The sequence below is a fragment of the Natator depressus genome, chromosome 4, assembly GCF_965152275.1.
Source record: "Natator depressus isolate rNatDep1 chromosome 4, rNatDep2.hap1, whole genome shotgun sequence".
Lineage (NCBI taxonomy): Eukaryota > Metazoa > Chordata > Testudines > Cheloniidae > Natator > Natator depressus.
The window spans coordinates 69,689,901-69,711,127 of NC_134237.1; the positions used below are offsets into that span (position 1 = coordinate 69,689,901).

General features: G+C 45.4%; 1 long non-coding RNA gene across 1 annotated transcript; it reads right to left on the bottom strand.

The window, feature by feature from the left end:
- Nucleotides 1-255: 255 nt before the first annotated feature.
- LOC141986552 (uncharacterized) lies at nucleotides 256-17,224 on the bottom strand. Its single transcript, XR_012639314.1, has 3 exons — nucleotides 17,127-17,224; nucleotides 1,205-1,352; nucleotides 256-352 (listed from the first exon to the last, which is right to left on the bottom strand). It is a non-coding gene; the product is annotated as an uncharacterized LOC141986552 (long non-coding RNA).
- Between the last annotated feature and the right edge of the window lie 4,003 nt (nucleotides 17,225-21,227).

A 21,227-nucleotide genomic window follows, 5' to 3' on the forward strand; every position in this document is an offset into this window, starting at 1 on the left:
TTCCAAGAGACTAGACTTGTTTGGGCATAAAGTTTATTTGTCCTCTAGTCTCCAGTTGAGGGTGGCCAACCATCGGGCCCTCCTGGGATGCTATGACTTTAACATGTGGCAAGCCATGGCCAAGTTTGAGGGCTCCCTTCCTGAGACTTCTAGGAAGGAGTTCTAGGAGATCATAGAGGAGGGCAAGACTGCGGCCAGGGCGACCTCCCAGGCAGTGTCGGATGCGGCGGACACTGCCGCCCGAACCATGGCCTCAGCCGATGCTATGCGCCGGGTATCCTGGCTGCTCCTCTCTGGTTTGTCCATGGAGGCTCAACAGTCAATGCAAGATCTCCCCTTTGATTGGCAAGCCCTGTTCATAGAACAGACAGACAATAAGCTCCATGGCCTCAAAGACGCCTGCACGACCCTGAAAACGTTGGGCGTGTATGTTCCCGGCCCTGCCCATGAGCAGTTCAAACCACAGCAGCCTCAGGACCAGGGGAGCCACCCTTGCCAGGAGCCTCTCCATAAGAAATCCAGAGGCTACAAGTGGCATCCTAGCTACCAGCCTCATCAGGCTTCTCAGTCTAGCTCAACCCCTAATAAGCAGGCGGGCAAGAGCTCATTTTGAGGGTATGCCCGAGGGTGACCTACCAGACTCTTCCCAAGATCTTTCCTCCCCTATTTTTGCCAACCACCTTTCTCCCTTCCTCCCAGGAACACTGGCCTGTATAGAAATATGGTGGCACTGGGTTACACCCTTTAGTTGCTTTCTACCCCTCCTTCCTACTCCCCTTCCCCATCTCTCTTCAGAGACCCTTCTTACGAAAGTATCCTCATGCAGGAGGTAAAGGAGTTACTGCAGGTAGGTGTAGTGGAGGTCATTCCTCTAGAGTACAGGAACAAGAGTTTCTATTCCCATTACTTTTTAATCCCAAAGGCCAAGGGTGGTCTGCGACCTATCCTGGACCTGAGAGACTTGAACTGCTTCCTAGCAAAGCTGAAGTTCCGTATGGTCTCCCTGGCCTACATCATCCCTTCCCTACATCATCCCTTCCCTGGATCTGGGAGACTGGTACACCACCCTCAATCTGAAAGATGCGTACTTTCACATCGCCATATTCGAGGGACACAGATGCTTCCTCCGGTTTACGATAGGTCCCAACCACTGTCAGTTTGTGGTCCTCCCATTTGGTGTAGCAACAGCACCGCAGGTATTTACCAAGTGCTTGTCAGTGGTGGCTGGTTACCTCAAATGTAGGGGTGTCCAGATCTATCCGTACCTCGATGACTGGCTAGTCAAAGGCAGCTCTAGGTCTCGGGTCCAAAGGGATGTCGTGGTGCTGTTAGCCACATGCCGTTGCCTCAGCCTATTGGTAAATGACAAAAAAATCTACGTTAATTCTGGTACAGAGGATAGGGTTAATTGGAGTGGTGCTTGACTCGACCTGCACTAGGGAGTTTCTGCCGCTGGAGAGATTCAGGGCATTGGCAGACCTCATTGCAGAAGTCTCCACGTTTCCCCTGACCACGGCCAGGGTTTGCCTGCACGTCCTAGGTCACATGGCAGCGTGTACATAAGTGGTGCACAGTGCCAGGCTCCGGATACGACACCTGCAGCAATGGGTGGTGACGGTCTACTCCCAGTCCAGGGACCACCTGGAAAAGGTCATTACCATCCCCGTGATGATATTTATCTCACTGCGATGGTGGACCGACCCCTGGAAGGAGTCCCCTTCGACAGCACTCCTCATTCAGTCGAGTTGGTTTCGGATGCCTCGGACCTCGGCTGGAGGTCGCATCTCAGCAATATTCAGACAAGTTTCTGGCAAGAAGGAACTGAGTGTGGGGGGAGCCGGAAGCGTCCTATATACTATGGCATGTGCGCACCACTCCAGGGGGCACCAGAGCCGGTCCCCCATGGATACTGCTGAGGGAAAAAATGTCCGGCACTGGTGCATGTGGAGAGCACACGCACCTAAGTTGAATGGACATAAGCAACACATCTCGAAGAACACCAGTTACAGAAAAAGGTAACTGTCTTTTACCTCAGGTTTCAGAGTAGCAGCCGTGTTAGTCTGTATTCGCAAAAAGAAAAGGAGTACTTTTGGCACCTTAGAGACTAACCAATTTATTTGAGCATAAGCTTTCGTGAGCTACAGCTCACTTCATCGGTTGCATTCAGTGGAAATCCACTGAATGCATCCGATGAAGTGAGCTGTAGCTCACGAAAGCTTATGCTCAAATAAATTGGTTAGTCTCTAAGGTGCCACAAGTACTTCTTTTCTTTTTGTCTTTTACCTCATCCACCTTGTCTTTATATGAGTATATAAGTCACATGAAATGGAGAGTTTTGCATGTGAGATCAAATAACTCAGAGGTGAAGTGGTTAAAGAGTGGATTTTTTTTTCAGCATGGAACACAGGGATTTAACCATATGACTCCTATTAATGTTAATAGGAGCTAAGCAGAAAAGTCTTTGTGGTATTAACCCCTGAGTATGAACTGAGTATTAACCCCTTATATTCTAATCTTGTCTTCTTGGGGAGCAGAACAGTCAAGGCTGTTAGTGCACTATCTGGCAATGTTTTGGATTAAATAAACTGGTCTAGAAAAGTTTGGTAAATGAATATCTAACAGTGATTCCTCCATCAGTCAATTACCCTGGGATTAATTGCTTTCCTCCACAGAAGTGCTTTATTCTTTGGTAATACTATTTGCAGTTTTTAGCTTATTGTTAACGCAATGTATTTCTCAGAAATTATTCTCTGAAATCGCTTTTAATGCCGTATGGATCAATAACAGAGCCTAGCACACTGACCAATGTTGTCTCATTGTTTCCTTGTAGCCCCCATCTGTCTGTCTCTATCCATCTGTTGTTTCTTGCCTTAGAATAGATTGTTTGGGGGGGCAGTGATCATCTTTCTGTTCTCTGTACAGTGCCTGGTCCATGACTAGGGCTCCTGGGCATAATGGCAATATTACTAACAATAATAGGTTTCCAATGGGATGTAATTTAGCTGATTGTGTGTGGGGCATTGGTATCTGGTACTTGTTATAGAGATAGTCAATTAATTAAATTTTATTTCTACAAATAAAATTTATTTTTTGCTTTCATTTATTAGTCCATAGCTTTTTGAACATAGAATTGCCTTTCATTTTGTTGCTCTACATGTGAAAGGAAAATTAGTTAGAATTTCTTAACATCTTAACTCACTGGGGGCTACTACATGTGGCAAAGAAGTTTGGGTCCCTCTTCAGTGGAATCAACAGTCAGAGTAGTTAGGAAATGTAGAATGTGTACTGAAAGATACACAAACCTAGTTTTGAAATTGGGCTGAAATGTATCCCCTCACTTTAAATGGCCTGCTCTACTTGGGGTCTATCCTGAGCAAAGGAAGTTGTCATGGAAACCTCAGCTGGATAATTAGTATCCAATCTGAGTAACAATACCTAGGGGATTGTGCAATCAGGTGGCCATTTAGGCTTAACCTAGGAGGACTTGGTTTTCTTTGTGGTGAAAAAAGTGAAGAATTACTTGATTAAAGAAAGGCTGCTCTAGGGGGATATTATGATGAGCTATAATTTTTTTTTTCTTGCAGTCAGAGGGAATTGGCAGTTTAATACACTGGATTATTCCTTTGTGAAGATTGCAGCTCTGTTCTAAAGCTTTTTAGAGGAGCTCTATTATAAAAGTTAGAGAAAGCTTTGTTCTGTATTGTATTCTTGCTATAAGTTCTCCCTCTCTATCATATAATTTCCATTCCATTACCTGACATCACAGTAATTTAGACATCAAATTGTATGTAGGTTGTATGATAAGTGACCCTGCTTAATTTGAGTATTTCACAGTTCAAGTACAAAGTGCTGAAATAACCAAGTGACTGTGGCTAAAAATGTTTAATATGTTATATCAATGCTTTCTGTGTTGTTTTGAGATTTTGTACGGTCCTCTGAGTCAAAGATTATTTTGGTTATGCAAAGATGTTAAAACTTGATGTAAATTTTAGAGCAGTTGGCTAATTTCTGCATGTTTCCATGTTGTTCTCTCAGCAGACACCAGATGGTGATAAAGAAGAAATGAATGTTGATGATCTTTGCTAACTGGACATTGGGGGGGGTCTGATTCTCCACAGCTTCACACCTTGTGTAGTTCTTCACACCTGTGGAAAGTAAATCACTAACTATGTAGAATTCTCCACTGATTTACACTGCTGGTTATGTTTTACACCCACATTGCACAGACATAAATGACTACACAAGGTGCAAGATACTGGTGAATCAGACACTAGATTGGATCACTAGGGTTGGTAAATGGCAAGTTACCCTATCTCCTGGTGAGCTTCAAAATCGCTGGCTCTTGCTTTGGAAGTTCAAACCAATCCATTTTCATGTTATTTTCCATTTATGACACAGTTCACAGGTTTTTGGAGGTGAAACACTGAAAAAATGCAAGTGTAGCTTTATAGAGAGTCAGATTTTCAAATGGACAGCTTACCTTTTGTGTCTGCCTAGTAAGTGCCTACTACTCAACTGGGGGGATATATTAGGATACTTGAACCTCTATTTGTCGGGAGCAGGAAGTCAGTAACTGGAAGTGAAATACTCTGACTTGTGCCTGCCTTTCATTTATGCAGGTGTAAATTTTGTGGAAGGGTGGAGCTCAGCATCCCCCAACACAAGCATTTGAGCAGAGTGAAGAAGGGAACTATTTTAACCTTCCTAGGGAGTCATGCAGGAGGTAGCATGGGGGCTGTAACTGACCTGTGAAGCTCCCAGCATGGATGCTGGTCAAAGGTGGGGATGCTACCACAAAGTCAGCTGTCCCTCCTTTCTTTTGAGGAAAGTGTGATCTCTATGTGGACAAATTCTTCTGTGTGCAGACCACAGGGGTATAACTGTACCTATCTATGGTGGAGCCACCTAAAGTAAATTTATCTGTAAGATCCCTGTGTAGCTATGGAATCTGATGGAAGTATTGCTTTGACTTCACCAGGAGCTGGATTGGGCATCTGTCCCTTTTGTCCTTAAATTATAAGGAAGAGGAAGTTCCTATTCTGTCTGATGCTACATGGTTTCTTGCTTCACCAAAGACAGTGGATGACCATCAACCACATTAAGATGCTATCTGGCAAATGAGTGGACAAATGGAGAATCAAGGATTTGTACAAATGGATGTACAAATGGAGAATCAAGGATTTGCCAGAGTGTAAATGTGGAGACCGCCAAATGGTTGAACACATGGTAAACAAATGCCCCATATTTCATTTCCAGGAGGTATAACAAAGGTGTCCTCTGTCTCCCGTGAAGCCCATGGATGGATCCCAGATCTTTCTGTTAATTTGTAAATGTTGTTGTTTCCACAAAAAAGAAGAAGAATGCATACTCAAAAGTAAGCAAAGCAGTTGCCAGACTTTGTGATAGTAGCTTATTGCTCCTCTAGTCACTAAAATATAATTCTATCAATTTCAGCTTTTCTTTTGAATACAAAGGAGTGGCGTTTGAGAATGAAAGCTTTTGTTAAATAATTAGATTAATAAAACTATTTAACAGATTGCAGTGCTATTCAAATGAGGACAAAATATGTATCTGTGTTATATAAACTGTGCTAAGTGCTGGGGTAGGTGCAGATATTTCCAGTAAACAGATGCAGTTAGTGGATGACTGTACAACAGCAGCATTTAGTAATTGGACTATGACTGTTCAAGCTCTACAGTTGTTGTTGTTGTTAACCTGTTCAAAGAATGACCAGGGATGTGTTGGATATTTCAATTTGACTCTCAGTAACCACCATACAAAAAGATGAGCGAGATATAATTTCACATCAATTAGCAGACTGGACTAGAATGACTTCTAAACCTTGTTACTGATAAGAAGAAAGTCTCTACATTGACAGCACTTATTAGATTTTAACCTTGTGACATTCCTGGATAAACTATGTATCAGAACACCTTGAGGGGAGGGTTAAAAAAAATCCCAAAATGTCCTTTATGTCATTATTCAGGAAAATTGAATCTCTTTTTGACTGCGGATTCATTTTTATCAGTTTGTAAAGTGTCATGTATGTCAGTGGTGCCATAAGAGTATTAATAGTATTTCAATAGATCTAAACACTATTATAGTTAAAATAATTGTTAATGTCTTCATTTTTTAATTCTTTTTTTAAGGTTTGGAACGTGTTTCCTTCTGGACTGACAGTCCTAGAGAAAGATGTCTCCTGTTGATCCACAAAGGTAAGTACAACAAAGATAGCAGTAGCTTAGGCTTCCCTGCACTGCATTGCCAATGTTCTGCAAGTTCATCTTGGAGGGACCACTTTTCAAGGAATGAGAGAGCATAGCTTACTTTCTATGTCCATTTAAGTCCTTAGCTTCTTTATAAATAGTGACGCTAATTAGGGCCAACTGATGGCAATTTTTGTGATGACTTTCTGCTAGTTGTTACTAATCGGCATTTGTACTACTGGTCTGGATTTGAGTCAATGGCCTACAGGCGAAAGGCACAGTATTCCTTCACCAACTCCTTGAACAATGCATTGATAAAATCTTAAAATTATGAGTTACACTATTAACTTTAAGGTAAGCCTGGAAATAGACATTTGTAATGGAAATGCTAACAGACTTTTAACTACTATTCTGAGACAGGACATCAATATTCTGGGGAACAGCTGTGATCAAAAGCCTTAAAGAAGGCCCATTAATTGTTGACCTAAATTGTTCCCCAAAGGTAAAATGACAGAAGTAAATATGTCCCTCTATTCTGTTTTCTACTACTCTGCATTAATTCTTCACTATTCCAAATTGTACAAATAACTGGTCAGCTCCTGTCCCCATGAAATGGTCGTGCCTGACCTCTGTATCATACTCTAGCAGTCAAATTCTCTTCTCAATGGGAACTTATCTGCTCTTACTGTGAACCTGTTGCATTTTTCATCTGGGAAATGAATGTGATGGGAAGCTATATGGTTATAATGACAATAATAGGTAAAGTCACCTTTTCTGGCTTAAGCAATATTTGCATCTGGCTGTAGGATTGAGTGATTTGTTAGCTTGATAGGAATTAGGACTCGTGTTCTTCCTCTGTCTTCTACTTCCCTTTCAAATCCTAGCTCACCTGTTTATCCTTTCAATATCAGCCATGGTACAAATAGATTTTTCATAAACGCTCCCTGTTCTCAATATGGAAAGATATAGCTGTAGCTTGTTGTTATTGCATGATATGGCTAGTGTCCAGTACCTCTGTGTTTATACAGTTCAAGTGCTCAATTTAGATTCCCAACATACACTTTCATTACCAACTGCCAGAGCAGGCTATAAGCCATGTTCATCATGAAAAGCACCCTTTCTAGACCTTCACCTTATTGCTGTATCTACTTAAAGCACAGCTCCACTCTGAGAAGTGACACCTTTCTCACCAGACCTGCTCTCGATGTGCATTCCATTATGTCTGTTTAGTTCTGTGACAAAAATGTTTGCATTCCTTGTTATTGCTCTTAGCCTCGCAGAGCCAACATAGCAATGAGAAAGTTCTCTAAATTTACTTCCTTCTTGTTAGATCAGCAACATAATGTAGTTTTTAGCAATTCCTATCACTGTGCACTCTCTCTAATTAGTGAATGGGGTTCTTGTATCACTCAGAGAGAGTTGTCATTTTAATGATACTTCCCAGCAAGGATCCAAGAGTCATTTTCTTTAAAATAAAGCAAAGAAGTGTTTTTGTTGTCCCCCCAGTATAGAAATTCTCCCCAGGCTAGGTGGGTCTAAGGCCCAGGATAGGCATTAAATCCTGGACAAGTGACAGGTTTAGGGTTGAATCTCTCATGACCCATAAGGGCTAGAAATGAAAGATTTATACCACTGGAATGAGCATATTTCCAGCTTTCCAATGGGATTACATAACAATTGCTTCTAGACCTGGAATGTTCTGAGATAAGACCTTAAAATTGCAACATAATGAATGGAAAAGAGATTTTAGGTCTTTTTTTAGATGTTTCTCTCTCCCTCTAAGGTCTGGACACATGGACTCATAGTACCAAGGCAGCAATATACCAAAAATAGCACCAATATAGCTGGTGTGTAATTAGACCAAACCAGTCTCATATCTATAAAAACATTATGCTCTGTGTGTGAGTGTAACATAACTACACACACACACACACACACACACACACACACACACTCTTTCTCACATAACTGAAATGGTTATATCTGTTTGACGTTCTTTTGTAACAATGTTACAGCAGGTTGGCAAATGGTTCTGTATGGGAAATTGACTCTGAGTAATTCTATCCTCTTTTCCCTTCTTACTCGTTAGGATTTTGAAAATAGCCATATGTTACTGTTTGTAAAGATTGAAAAAGATGTGGTGGCCAAATAATTAATAGCTAGAGTGGTCTTGTGGAGTGGCTTTGCACAACCATTTGCACAGATGCTGAAAAAACCCCAATGACAAGTCCTTTATGTAACAGCTGCATATGTTTTACTGAAAACAAAGCAAAAAGAAGTGAAGGTTTCCTTTTTAGCTCTCCTAACCCTCACTACCTGTGAGCCTGACTGTGGTCTTCAGCCTCTGGACTGCTGCCCCATTGAGGAGATTCATAGGCTCTGCAGTGCCAAATTAGCAGAATATTTAGGGAGGAGTCACCTTTCCCCCTTCTTTCCTCCTCTAGCTCATCTGGATCCATGAAGGAAATATAGAGAGTGAAGTACCCTTCTCGTGATGGGGTATACAAACCACACACTGGGCCCAGAGACTAAAGGACAATATCAGGCCCAGGTAGCTCTGTCCTTCCAGACCTACAGAGCATGTTCTAACTGGAGAGGAAGCTTAAAAGCTTATATTGGACTTGGAGCTGTGGGGAGCGACGGATGGTAGGAAGTGACTCTGGTAGGAAGGGAGGATAACGCCAAGGGCATCCAGTATGCAGGACTCTGATTGGCTCTCATAGGGCCCCGGGCTGGAGCCCAGTGGAATGGGAGGGCCCAGGCTCCCTACAAATTATCCTTGCTACAGGAGGGGCATAAGCCTCATTCCCAACCCACTCCCCTGATGGAAAGGAGAGGGCAAGGACATTGAAAACATGAGGTGGAGCTAAGCTCATACATGGATAAGGAATTGGACTGAAAAGCCATTCCGCTGGGGTGCAAGTAAAGATACTGGGTGTGCTAGTGTAGTTGGCTGGTGGTCATCCCTCCCCATCAGAATTGGAGGGAGGTCACTCTGTCTCGCTACAGTACAGCGATCAAAAGTCAGTTACCTGGGGAACTAGCAGCTCCTAGCTACAATCGCCAGTCTATAGTCCTGGACCTTTGTGTGGGCCCAAGCAACAATCAGTTTTAGCCTAATCTCCTGGCTAGGGCAGACAGCAAACACAGGCCATGTCTACGCTACAGAATTAAGTCGACTTAAGTTACGTCGACTATCATAAAGCTGTAATTACATTGCTTGTCCATGTTCACACAATGCTCCTTGTGTCAGCGAAGCACATCCACAGTTGGTGATCTAGCACTGACAGAGAGAGCAGTGTACTGTGGGTTGCTATCCTACTGTGCAAATTGTCACCTTCTGCAGCTAGGAGTTCTGGGAATGGATCACAGTGCATCACAGGGGTGGGCTCACCCTTCCATGAAGCAGTTTTCTCTGTCCCATCATTCCATGGGCTTCCAACTACGTTTCGCACAGTTTTCCAACTGCCCCTGTAAACTGTGCGCCCGCCATCTCTGCCTGAAAGCATGGATCCTGCACTGCTCTCCAATCTTGTGATGAGCATTATGAACACAACACAGCTGACCCTGCAGTATTTAATGAGCTGCGAATCTGAAAATGAATCTGTGGTGCCTGCCTTGCTGTGTGCCATGAAAAAGACAATTCAAGATTGTTGCTGGCATTCACACAGCAGCTACATACGGTGGACCATTGCTATTGGGCTTGGAAAACAAGGACTGAGTGGTGGGATTGGATCATCATGCAGGTATAGGAGGATGAGCAGTGGTTGCAGAACTTTTGGATGTGGAAAACTACTTTCCTGGAGCTGTACACGGAGCTCACTCCTGCTCTGCAGCACAAGGACAGCAAAATGAGAGCTGCCCTCACAGTGGAAAAGCAAGTGGCAATTGCTTTGTGGAAGCTGGCAAATCCAGACTACTACCAGTCAGTCGCAAATCATTTTGAAGTCGGGAAATCAACTGTGAGGGTTGCAGTGATGCAAGTGTGCAGGGCCATCAATCGCCTCCTAGTACAAAGGACTGTGATTGTGGGCAATGTGCGGGAAATAGTGGATGGCTTTGCAGCAATGGGATTCCCTAACTGCAGGAGGGAGATAGATGGCATGCATATCCCAATTTTGATCCCAGATCATTTTGTGAGTACATCAACAAAAAGGGCTACTTCTCTATGGTATTGCAGGTGCTGGTGGATCACCAAGGTGATTTCATTGACATGAACATGGGGTAGTCAGGGAAGGTGCATGAGGTGAGCGTCTTCAGGAATACTGGCCTGAATAGAAAGCTGCAAGCAGGGACTTTCTTTCCAGACCAGAAGATTCCAATAGAAGATGTGGAAATGCTCAAAGTGATCCTAGGAGACCCAGCCTACCCCTTATTCCTGTGGCTCATGCAGCCATATACCAGAAATCTTGACAGGAGCAAGGAGCGCTTCAACAACAGGCTCAGAAGGGGCAGAATGACTGTTGAATGTGTGTTTGACAGATTAAAGGGTCATTGCCATTGCTGTTTTGGCAGGTTAGACTTCAATGAGGAAAATATTCCCAGGGTCATAGCAACCTGCTGTGTGCTGCATAGCATTTGTGAAGCTAAGGGGTGGCAATTTTGCGAAAGAAAAGCTTCAAAAACAGACTCCAAGGAGAAACTGCGGAGCCTGAATTAATATGCAAACTAGATACCATTAACTTGGGTTTGAATAGAGACTGGGAGTGGCTGGGTCATTACACATATTGAATCTATTTCCTTAAGTTAAGTATCCTCACACCTTCTTGTCAACTGTCTAAATGAGCCATCTTGATTATCACCACAAAAGTTTTTTTTTCCCTCCTGCTGATAATAGCTCATCTTAACTAATTAGCCTCTCACAGTTTGTATGGTAACTTCCAACTTATCTGTATATATATCTATATCTATATCTATATATATATATATATATATATATATATATATATCTTACTATATGTTCCATTCTATGCATCCGATGAAGTGAGCTGTAGCTCATGAAAGCTTATGCTCCAATAAATTTGTTAGTCTCTAAGGTGCCACAAGTACTCCTGTTCTTTTTAAGGGGGAAAAGTTTCCCCGGGGTGGAGTGTTGAGGTGGATCACCTGGCAGCTGATTTTTGAGCAGCCAGATACCAGGGTTATTGGAGGGGCTCAATGCGGGGGCTAGTTGAATCAGGGAGGCTTTGAAGCAGCATTTTGACAATGAGCTCCAGTAATGTGTTTCTGTAATGCATTCAGGCAGGCATTGTTTACATGCCACCTTGAATGACCCTTGTAATGATTGCTGCCTGAACATTAATTGTAGTCTGCAAATGTGCCGACTGCCACGGTGAATGAATTTTTGCAGCAACCACTCCGTTTAGGACACAAATAAAGAATCGTATTTCTAAGAGTAAATTTTTATTAAACAGCAGTACACAGATTTCCGTTTCTTATAAGGGACACGACACTGAGGAGCACTCTCTCAAATGAGGCTCTCATAGCTGTGTGTAAGTCCAGCTGTCATTATGGAACATGTCACTAGGGGTGGAGTGCAAGGGGTACTGCGATGGGCCAGGAACATGAGAGGAATGTGTGTGGGGAATTTGGGGAAGGCATGGAATGTAATTCTGTATGGACTGCAGCAGAGAGAGTCGAGCATGGACGTGTTCTGACTGTAGCACAACCAGGGACCTCAGCATCTCTGTTTGGTCCTTGTGGTGGTGTATGCACACCCCATTCCCCTTTGGAGTGGATCGTGGATGTGGTGACACCATGGTTACAGTTTACCAGACTGTCTCCTGGGACTCAAGACAGTGCAGGTCAATGGCCAGAATCAAAGTGGCTGCCCTCGAGTGCAGGGCCGCGTGGCAGCGGCCAGAGTCCATTCAGTGGCCCTTGAGTGCAGGGCTTCAGTATGCCTGCTTCAGCTCCTTGATCTTAGTACGGCTCTGTTGCATGTCCCTTCCATACCCCTTCTCCTCCATGCCGCGAGCAGTCTGCTCATAGATATCAAGGTTCCTATGGCTGGATCGGAGCTGCGACTGCACAGCCTCCTCTCCCCACAGACCCAACAATTCTGCTGTACTCCAGGCAGGAGCAATTTGCTGTGGAAAGCCGGCATGGTCAGCTGGGAAGATGCTATATGAACTCTCCCTGTCTAGCAAACAGGGAGTGGAATGGCAAAAATTCCTGGAGCTTTAAAGGGGGAGGGGCACATGCCTGTGTACCTGGCTGCAGGGCAGTGGAGTTGAAACTGCTGACCAGAGCGGTCATGATGGGCATTGTGGGACAACTTCTGGAGGCCACTTAGGGCAACATAAGCAAACACAGCGTCTACACTGACACTGTGTTGCTCTAACTTTGTCGCAAAAAAGCTCTATGCCTCTCATTGAGGTGGTTTTATTATGCTGGCATAGCAGGAGAGTTAAATCGGTGTGAGGAACATTGCAGTATGTACACCTCCATTGTTTGGCGATGAAAGCTGTCTTTTGTCGACAAAAGTGTGTAGTGCAGACAAGACCACAGTCTAGTGTTCTAACCCCCTGGGCAGGGCAGAGCAAGGAGCAGTCTTTAGTCCAAAGCCTGCTGGCTAGGGCAGATAGCAAATATAGTCAGGTGCTCTGGCCCGCCGGGCGGGGCAGAACAAGGAGCAGCTTTTAGCCCAAACCTCTTGGCTAAGGCAGACTGCTCTCAATACAGTCTAGGGCCCACAGCCCTCTGGCTGGGGCAAGCCACAGGTAAGGAGCAGTTCTTCCTGTCTATGGTGAGTAGGCTGCCATCCCAGGGATAGAGTTCACAGCAGGGGGACCCGGACCCACCCTATTCCACCAGTCCCGGGCAGGGCCCTGACAGTGGTGGGTAGTCCCGCCACTGGGTCAGCAGGGATCCTACCGAAACATGGTGACTCATCTGTCAGCAACATAAATGGACTAATGTCTAGTTCCCCTGGGCTACTTCCTACCACCCCTCCTTAGCATGGCTCTGTAGTCTGTGGGTCCTCAGTCTCATTGGGGTAAACAACAGATGGCAGTCCGAGCAACTCTTCACTGCAGTCAGTCTCTGCTGGGGGCAAGGTGCTGCACAGCTTGGTCCCTGGTCCAGAATTCCTCAGTGAGGCAGAGATATCTGACTTCTGGTTTAGGGGGTGAGCAGGCATGGCTCCACCCACCTAGGGCCATGAGGTGGTTCCTTCCAATTAGGCTTGGAGTGAGGCCGCTCTGCTTCACTATAGCTACCTATTAGACCACCTGGTTCTCAGAGGACTTTATTACACCTGCCCTCCCCAGCAGCCTTCTGCTCCTCCCTGGCCTGGCCTATCCTGTCCTGTAAACACAAATAGCCTTTAAGAACCAATGAGACAGCAACATTACTGTTCCGGAGGCTAATATTTTTGAAATGAGACTTGAATTGATGCAAGTTTTATCCTGGGTACTAGACTCAGCTAGGTTTGTCCACTAAGTGCATGCGCTTTTTCTCTCTCTCCTTTCCATTTGTATGCTACAAAGTGGTAAAAAAGCTAGATATTTTGTGACTTTGGTGAATGCCTCTATTTTTATGATGCACAATTCATTAATTCCTTCATTTGATTTACTTCAAATTACAGGGCTGGAAAAATTCTCCCTCAACTCTAGACCTCACCTACCAATTTCAAGGCCAATGGAACTTTAATGTGCGTTTTAGGGAGGTGTTGGGAAGTAGTGGAAGGAAAGGGTGCAGAATAATTGAGTTTATAATGGAATCTGAATTGCAACCATATGGTATAAAGCTACTATCACCAAGCCATAATTCTGTATACCTCAACACAACTTCTTAAAAAAGATCTCCAATTTCCATTATTTATTATTTAAGCAACTTCTGAGTGTAACCCTTCTGCCAGGCAAAGCCAGCAGCAACCAGGGGCAGGTTCAATATCTAGGGGTTCCTTTCCATTAATACAACACAGAACCAGCTTGAGCCCCCACCCAGTAACCTGGGAAAATTATACACAACCCCTGGGCGCCTCTGAGAGGCAATACTTCCCCAGTCGCAAGCACAAAGTGAATACAAGGAGGGAAGTAACTTGGTGTTAATTTGGGAAAATACTGCAAACAGGATTCATAAACACAAACCATGAGCAAAAGACCCACCACCCAGGTAAGTTGGGCAGTGTCCTTTTCCCTTCAGGTTCTAAGGTGCATCAACCCAAAAGTCTCTTTAACGTGCTCATCCCTTCTCTGCACCCCACTCACAGTTGCTGTCCTTGGTCAGTGCAGACCCAGAGTTCAGAGGTGCATCTCCCACCCTGGGTGGAGATAAGGAGGCACCTTACTCGCTCCGTAGCCCCTCTCCGCCAACCGCCCCACCGACTGTTCACTATGTCTCTCTGCCAGCTGCTTGCTCACTGTGCCGCCTGGCTGCCTCGCCAGCCGCTCATCCTGCTCGCCACCTCACCAGCGCTCATTTGCCAACCGACTGTCAATCACCTTCTGCAGCCATCTGCCTCTCTGCTGTGACCTCTGCACATCAGTCTGTTAGTGATTTTCAGCTCTTTGCAGACTGGGCAGAAACACTTCCCCATCTCAAGTGATTTCAGCTCTCAGTGATTGTCTGCTCTGGGCAGAACACAGTCCCACACAGAACTGACTTTTAGCTCTGATTGAGCATTTAAAATAACAAAGAAGAAGTTCCTAATGAAGCCTATTTAGCTCTTTCTTTAAACAGTGGGGAGGAACTGGTTAAACCAGTCCAGGGAGGACCCTTGGTGAGGGTGTACGGCCTCCTAGCTGGGACACCTGTCCCCATCCCTCTTACTTTCACAGGGCCCTGGCTTAATGAGGTCCTTTCAGCTGAAGATGAGCCCCCTCCTTTGGGACAGGTTAAGCACAGTCGAATTACAACATTTTAGTAACAGCATTTCACTACCCCTGCATTCAGTACTAAAGTGATTTGTACCCAACACCAACCAAAATTGATTACTTTGATGCTGCTCTATGTGCGGAATATCTAAGCAGAGCAGGAGAAAACTGTATTTACATAAACATACCCAAAGTCTCTCCCCCTCCTAGTTAGTGGTCAGGGAAGCCTTCATTCAGACCTTATTTACATCCTCCTCCGAGCCGAGAATTTGTCGACCCAGCAAATCACGCTCCAGATTATACCAACTACATGAGTTCTCCTCAAAGTGTCTGAGGAAACCCACTCTGGCTGCCACAAGCCTGTGAGCTAAGTGTATCACTTCCTCACTAACCACTCCAGGTGCATCATCGGTTAGCCTGTTTACTGGCCTTATAACCCTGTCACACCTATTGAGAGTGGGCAGTGAGGACTTCTTCTGGTGCTCGGGGTGGTGACAGTTCCCTTGAGAGTACCCCCTCTATTGGCACAGGCCCCTGCATCTCTTGCTCTGGTACTGGGATGTCCAAGGTGGCAGGGACACCTTCCACTTCTATGTCCCCTCTGTCCAACAACCTAGATATGTCAGCACAGGCCTGTTTTTCTTCCAGGAGTTTTGGGAATGTTGGTGGGACAAGTTCATTATCCCAGGCTGGTCTCATTGTTGACTGGGGCTTGCCAGTAACAGGCCTAAATGCTTCAGCCATGGGGTTTAGAGCTGAAGAAGTGGAGCTCTCCCCAAGCTCAGCTGATGGAGTCTGGTATCTGCTCTCCATTCTAGGATACTCCATAGTAGTGTCCTCGTCTTCAGATTCACTCTCAGATGTGCTAAATAAGGGTGGATTAGCCCCACTGGGCCCACTGCATGTGCTGGGCTGTGGATTTGGTCCAGCACCAGCCAAAATTGATTACTTTGACACTGATCTATATGCTCAATATCTAAGCAGAGCAGGAGCAAACTGTATTTACATAAACACACCCAAAGTCTCTCCCCCTCCCAACTAATTGTCAGGGAAGCCTTCATCCAGACCCTACTTACATGGGCATGAACCTAGAATATGTACATGGTTTCAACACCTGAAATAAATGTCTTCACATCCAGGAACAAGAACCCATATAGCTCTGTGGACAGAGATGACCAACCTACTCACTCTTTGGACACATACCTCACTCTGTTAAATAGTCTGGGTCCTATGTATGAACTATATCCTGACACTAGAAAGATTCTTTTGTACTTGAACAATGGACATAGTATTAATTTCCAGAGAAAGAGAATGCAAATCAGTTTTCCATTTATCCTGAATGGAAAATATGAGTTATTCAGTTCACATTTTAAAGGTAATCGATTTTGAAACAGCTTTATTATTAGCAATGCCATGGAAAGAATTTCACAGCATTATCCAAAGAGCTGATCAACTCAAGCAACCATAAAACTCTGCCTTCAATACGGCAGTTAATGAACTAATCTCTATCCTATTGCTTTCCTTTATCTTTCTTAATCTCCTCTTCTCAAAAATCTTCACCACCCCTCTCTCTCTCTTCTATTTTTCTGCTATTCTTCACTCATTTTCCATCTCCCATCTTTCTCTTCTGGTTGTTCATCTACTTCTGTGCTTCCTTCTTTTTATTATACTTCAGAATCTCCTTCCCATCTGCTAAGTATTCTTATTTCCCTAAATTTCTAAGAAAGTGGGAAAGAAATTCTGTTGCTGAATTTACATGAGCAATGCTGTAATCTAGTCATCCTGCTGTACTGTTACTGTTGGGAAGATATTTTTGGACTTAGTTTCACTTGAAATTGGATTAATATTAGTAAATGCAACAGTAAGTCAGTCTTTCAGCAGAAGGCTATAAACCAGGGGTGGGCAAACTTTTTGGCCCGAGGGCCACATTGGGGTTGTGAAACTGTATGGAAGGCCGGGTAGGGAAGGCTGTGCCTCCCCAAAGAGCCTGTCCCCATGCCCCCTATCCGCCCCCTCCCACCCCCTATCCAAACCCCCCTGCTCCCCATCCCCTGACTGTCCCCCGGAGCCCCCTGCCCCTTATCCAACTCCCCGCACTCACCATGCCGCTCAGAGCGGCAGGAGCTTGCAGCCACGCCGCTGCGCGCTGCCCAGCAGGAGCGGAGGTCCAGGCAGCTGGCGGCACGGCGAGCTGAGGCTGCCGGGGGGGGTCGGGGAGAAGGACAGCAGGGGAGGGGCCAGGGGCTAGCCTCCCTGGCCGGGAGCTCAGGGGCCGGACAGGACCGTCCCCTGGGTCGTAGTTTGCCCACCTCTGCTATAAACAGTACCGCAGAGGATTCAGATCAGAAACACTACTTTCATTTGTTCAGCCAGAAACAACAAACTTCCCTCCTCTAATACCATGCTGAAGTTTAATGCAGCTACCTGGTATGTGATTTGTTTAAAGAAACTATATTCTTAGATTGAAAATACATGGTGCACTATGTTACGTTAAAATGTCTTCGTTTCTCCACTCCCAGTTCCAGATCCCAGACACCAGGTTGTTATCTCCCACGGCTAGTGACTCAGGATATGAGCCCACACTGCTCTGAGTCATCAGAGCCTTTGTTCTGGCTGGGTCTTAAATTTCTAATCAGATTGTATTTTTCTTTTTCTTGTGCTGCACCAAAGAGAATGCATGAGCATCCCTCCAGCAGGAACATTGCTAGTCCTCTCATACATAGCTGCACACCACAGCAATATCTTGCAGCTGGCAAGGCTGCATAAGGCATTCCAGGAATCATACCAGTGCTCCCTATTCTCTTTGGAAGATCTGTTTGGTGGTGATGCAAGCTTCATCTTCATGGGCGGCAGGTATAATAGGCCAGGGGCTAAGCCTTCCCTGGCGCAGCTGCCGCCGCCGCGCCACCAGACACCTGGGACGCGGTGGCCCTGCCCCTTCTCTGAAGCCCCCACCGTCTGCTGTTGTCTGTCTCCTGCGTCTAGCTGCGTCCCTCCTCCTCAGGGGTGGGGGAGTGAGAAAGGAATGTGGTGAACCAGCAGTGGGCAGGAGGATCTGGTGTGGGAGTGAGGCCTGGTGGCTCGCTCGGCCATGTGTTGGGGCTGGCCAGACGTGGGGGGAGGCTGGCTGGGCACACCTGACCAGTAGCTCGGCCCAGCACAGTGTGGCTTGGCCCAGCGCTCAGGGGGAGGGACGAGGTGGGCAGCGGCTTGGCCTGGCCTTATTGGAAATGTCTGGGAGGTGGCTCGGCTTGGCGTGGCCAGCGACTTGGCCCAGCTCAGCCCATCCAGGGGGCAGCTCGGCGTGTCCGGGAGGTGGCTCAGCCCGGCGCTCAACCTGTCTGGGGGGCAGACAGGGCTGGCCTTACCATGAGGCGAACTGAGGTGGCCGCTTCAGATGCCAGACTGTGAGGGGACGCCACTAGGACCCAGAGTGCAGAAAATTGTGTCTGCTGCTGGTCCATATGTATTCTCTCTGCTCTAGATGCACAGAGATGGTGGAGTGCTGTGCTGGAGGAAGGAGGGCACAAGAGACATAACAGGCAGGGAGGAGAAAAGGTGAGAGGGAATAACAGAAAGCAGCAGGAGTTGCAGGGAGAGAGAGGAGGAGGAGGAGCCTCTTATGTACCTCTCTAGCACCCCCAGAAGCCTGGACTGATTACCACCAGCTTCTCAGGGAGCTTCCGGTTTCCTGCTGCTTCCCTGAACCCACTTGAGGAGAACAGGCAGTCAACTGAAGTAGTAGGAGCTAGTTAGGCCCTTTAAGACACTGATATCTTCCCTCACTCAGGCCCTGCTACCAGCCTGCTAATTTGTCCCCTTCAATTGAAAGTGTTGAGAGCCACTATAGCTGGCACAGAACAGCAGTCATGAGTGAGAGAAGAAAACGCCCCTCTGGGGCAGCATTCAGAAAAAGAAAGAAAGCAAAGGAAGCTTTTCTATGTAAGCAGGAAGGAGCTCTCCTGAGATACATAGACACAAATGTTCACGGTGAGCCTTCCAGCCCCAGTGAGGATGTGAGTGGTGAGGAGATGCCTGATCTTCCAGTTAGAGTGCAGGTGACCTGGCAGCTACTGCAACATCCATATCTCCATCTCAAATGGATGTAATTATGCACATTCCTGAAGAAAAGTGTAGATCAGTGAAGAATGTGGTGGAGGCGCAAGAAACAGCTGCTGCTGAGTTTAGTTCCTTAAGTCTAGATGATCCAGGACTGTGGACCCACTTGAGCAGTAGCCTGAGGGACTTCCTTGTACTGCATGGGCCACAGCAAGTGAAAAACTTCATGTTCCCCAAAGACAATGAAAATAGAAGTTTCCATCCAACACATTACTGGCATGAAATCCCCAATGGTGACTAAGTGGAGAAGCCATAGCTTGTGTACTCAAAAACCCAGAATGCTGCACACTGTTTTTGGTGCAAACTCTTCCAGTCTAATGTTCCAGCCACATTGGGTTCTACAGGAACAAAGGACTGGAAAAATCTGGCTAGAAATCTGGCATGCCATGAGAAGGCAGCAAATCACCAGAGAGCATTCCATAGGTGGAAAGAGCTTGAGATGAGACTAAGGTTAAAGGCCACCATAGATGATCAGCATAAGAGAAGATTGCAACTGAGTCTCTTTACTGGCAAAATGTTCTGAAAAGGCTCATTGCCATTGTGAGAATGCTTGCTACCCAAAACCTAGCACTGTGTGGCACTTCAGATCAGTTGTATGTGCCAAACAATGGAAACTTCCTTAAAATTGTGGAGCTGATGGCTGAGTTTGATGCTGTTCTCCAGGAGCATCTAAGAAGAGTCACCACGCAAGAAATGTACACACACCACTACCTTGGAAAAACCATTCAAAATGAGATCATACAGTTACTGGCAACAAAAGTCAAACAGAAGTTTGTGGCAGATCTGAAGTCAGCAAGATATTACTCTGTTATTCTGGATGGCACACCTGACATCAGCCATACTGCACAAATGACTTTAATGGTGCATTTTGTACCAACAACAGAACCTAATGAAAATGTCCCTGCAATGGTGACTGTCAGAGAACATTTTCTAGAATGTATTGACATTGATGATACTACAGGAGCTGGTATGACAAATGTGCTTCTTAAAAAGCTGGAAGATACGGGAATTGCGATAGCTGATATGAGAGGTCAGGGCTATGATAATGGTGCCAAGATGAGAGGAAAGAACATAGGAGTGCAGATACGGACCCGAGACTTCAACCCTCGAGCTTTTTTTGTCCCATGCAGTTCTCATTCATTGAGCTTCGTGGTCAGTGATGCAGCATTAGCTTCTAGTGAAGCTGCTGAATTTTTTAATGTAATTCAAAGCATCTATGTATTTTTCTCTTCATCAACTCATTGATGGCAAATTTTGAAGCAACATCTGGGAACATCCTCTCTGACACTGAAACCACTTAGTGCCATATGATGGGAAAATCGAGTGGAGGCCATAAAGCCTATCAAACACCAAATTGGGAAGATAGATGATGCCATAGTTGCCATTATGGAGGATAATGCTATGACAGGAACTGTTCGTGGGAGAACAGTGGCAGAGGGAAATGGAATCACCAGAAACATACATAACTTCAAATTTCTGTGCGGCTTAGTGTTGTGGCATGACATACTGTTTGAAATAAGTGTTGTAAGCAAGGGACTCCAAGGTGTTGACCTTGATATATCTGGAGCAATGGAACAACTGGGCAAAGCAAAGTCATACCTACAGTCTGACTGGTCAGATGAGGGATTTCAAAACGTTCTGAAGAGTGCACAGAAGTTGGCAGACGAACTTCACACTGAAGCTATTTTCCCACCCATTCAGGAACACAAGAGTCACTGAAGAAGAAGACATTTTGATTACGAGGCATGGGATAATCCCATAAGAGACCCCAAACAACAATTCAAAATTGAATTATTTAACCAGGTGCTAGACTGTGCAATACAGTCAGTTGAAGAACGTTTCATGCAGCTCAAGGAACACAGCAGTATATTTGGGATGTTTTATGATATTCCCAAACTCCTTCACTATAGCTGAAGAAGACCTACACCAGCAATGCAGGGCACTAGAGACAGTGTTGACACATGATGACATGTGCGATATTGATGCGAGTGATTTAGGTGATGAACTGAAAGCCCTTTCAAGATACATTTCAGCAGGATCAACTCCAAAGGCTGTTTTGGAATATATGTGCACAAATAAGATG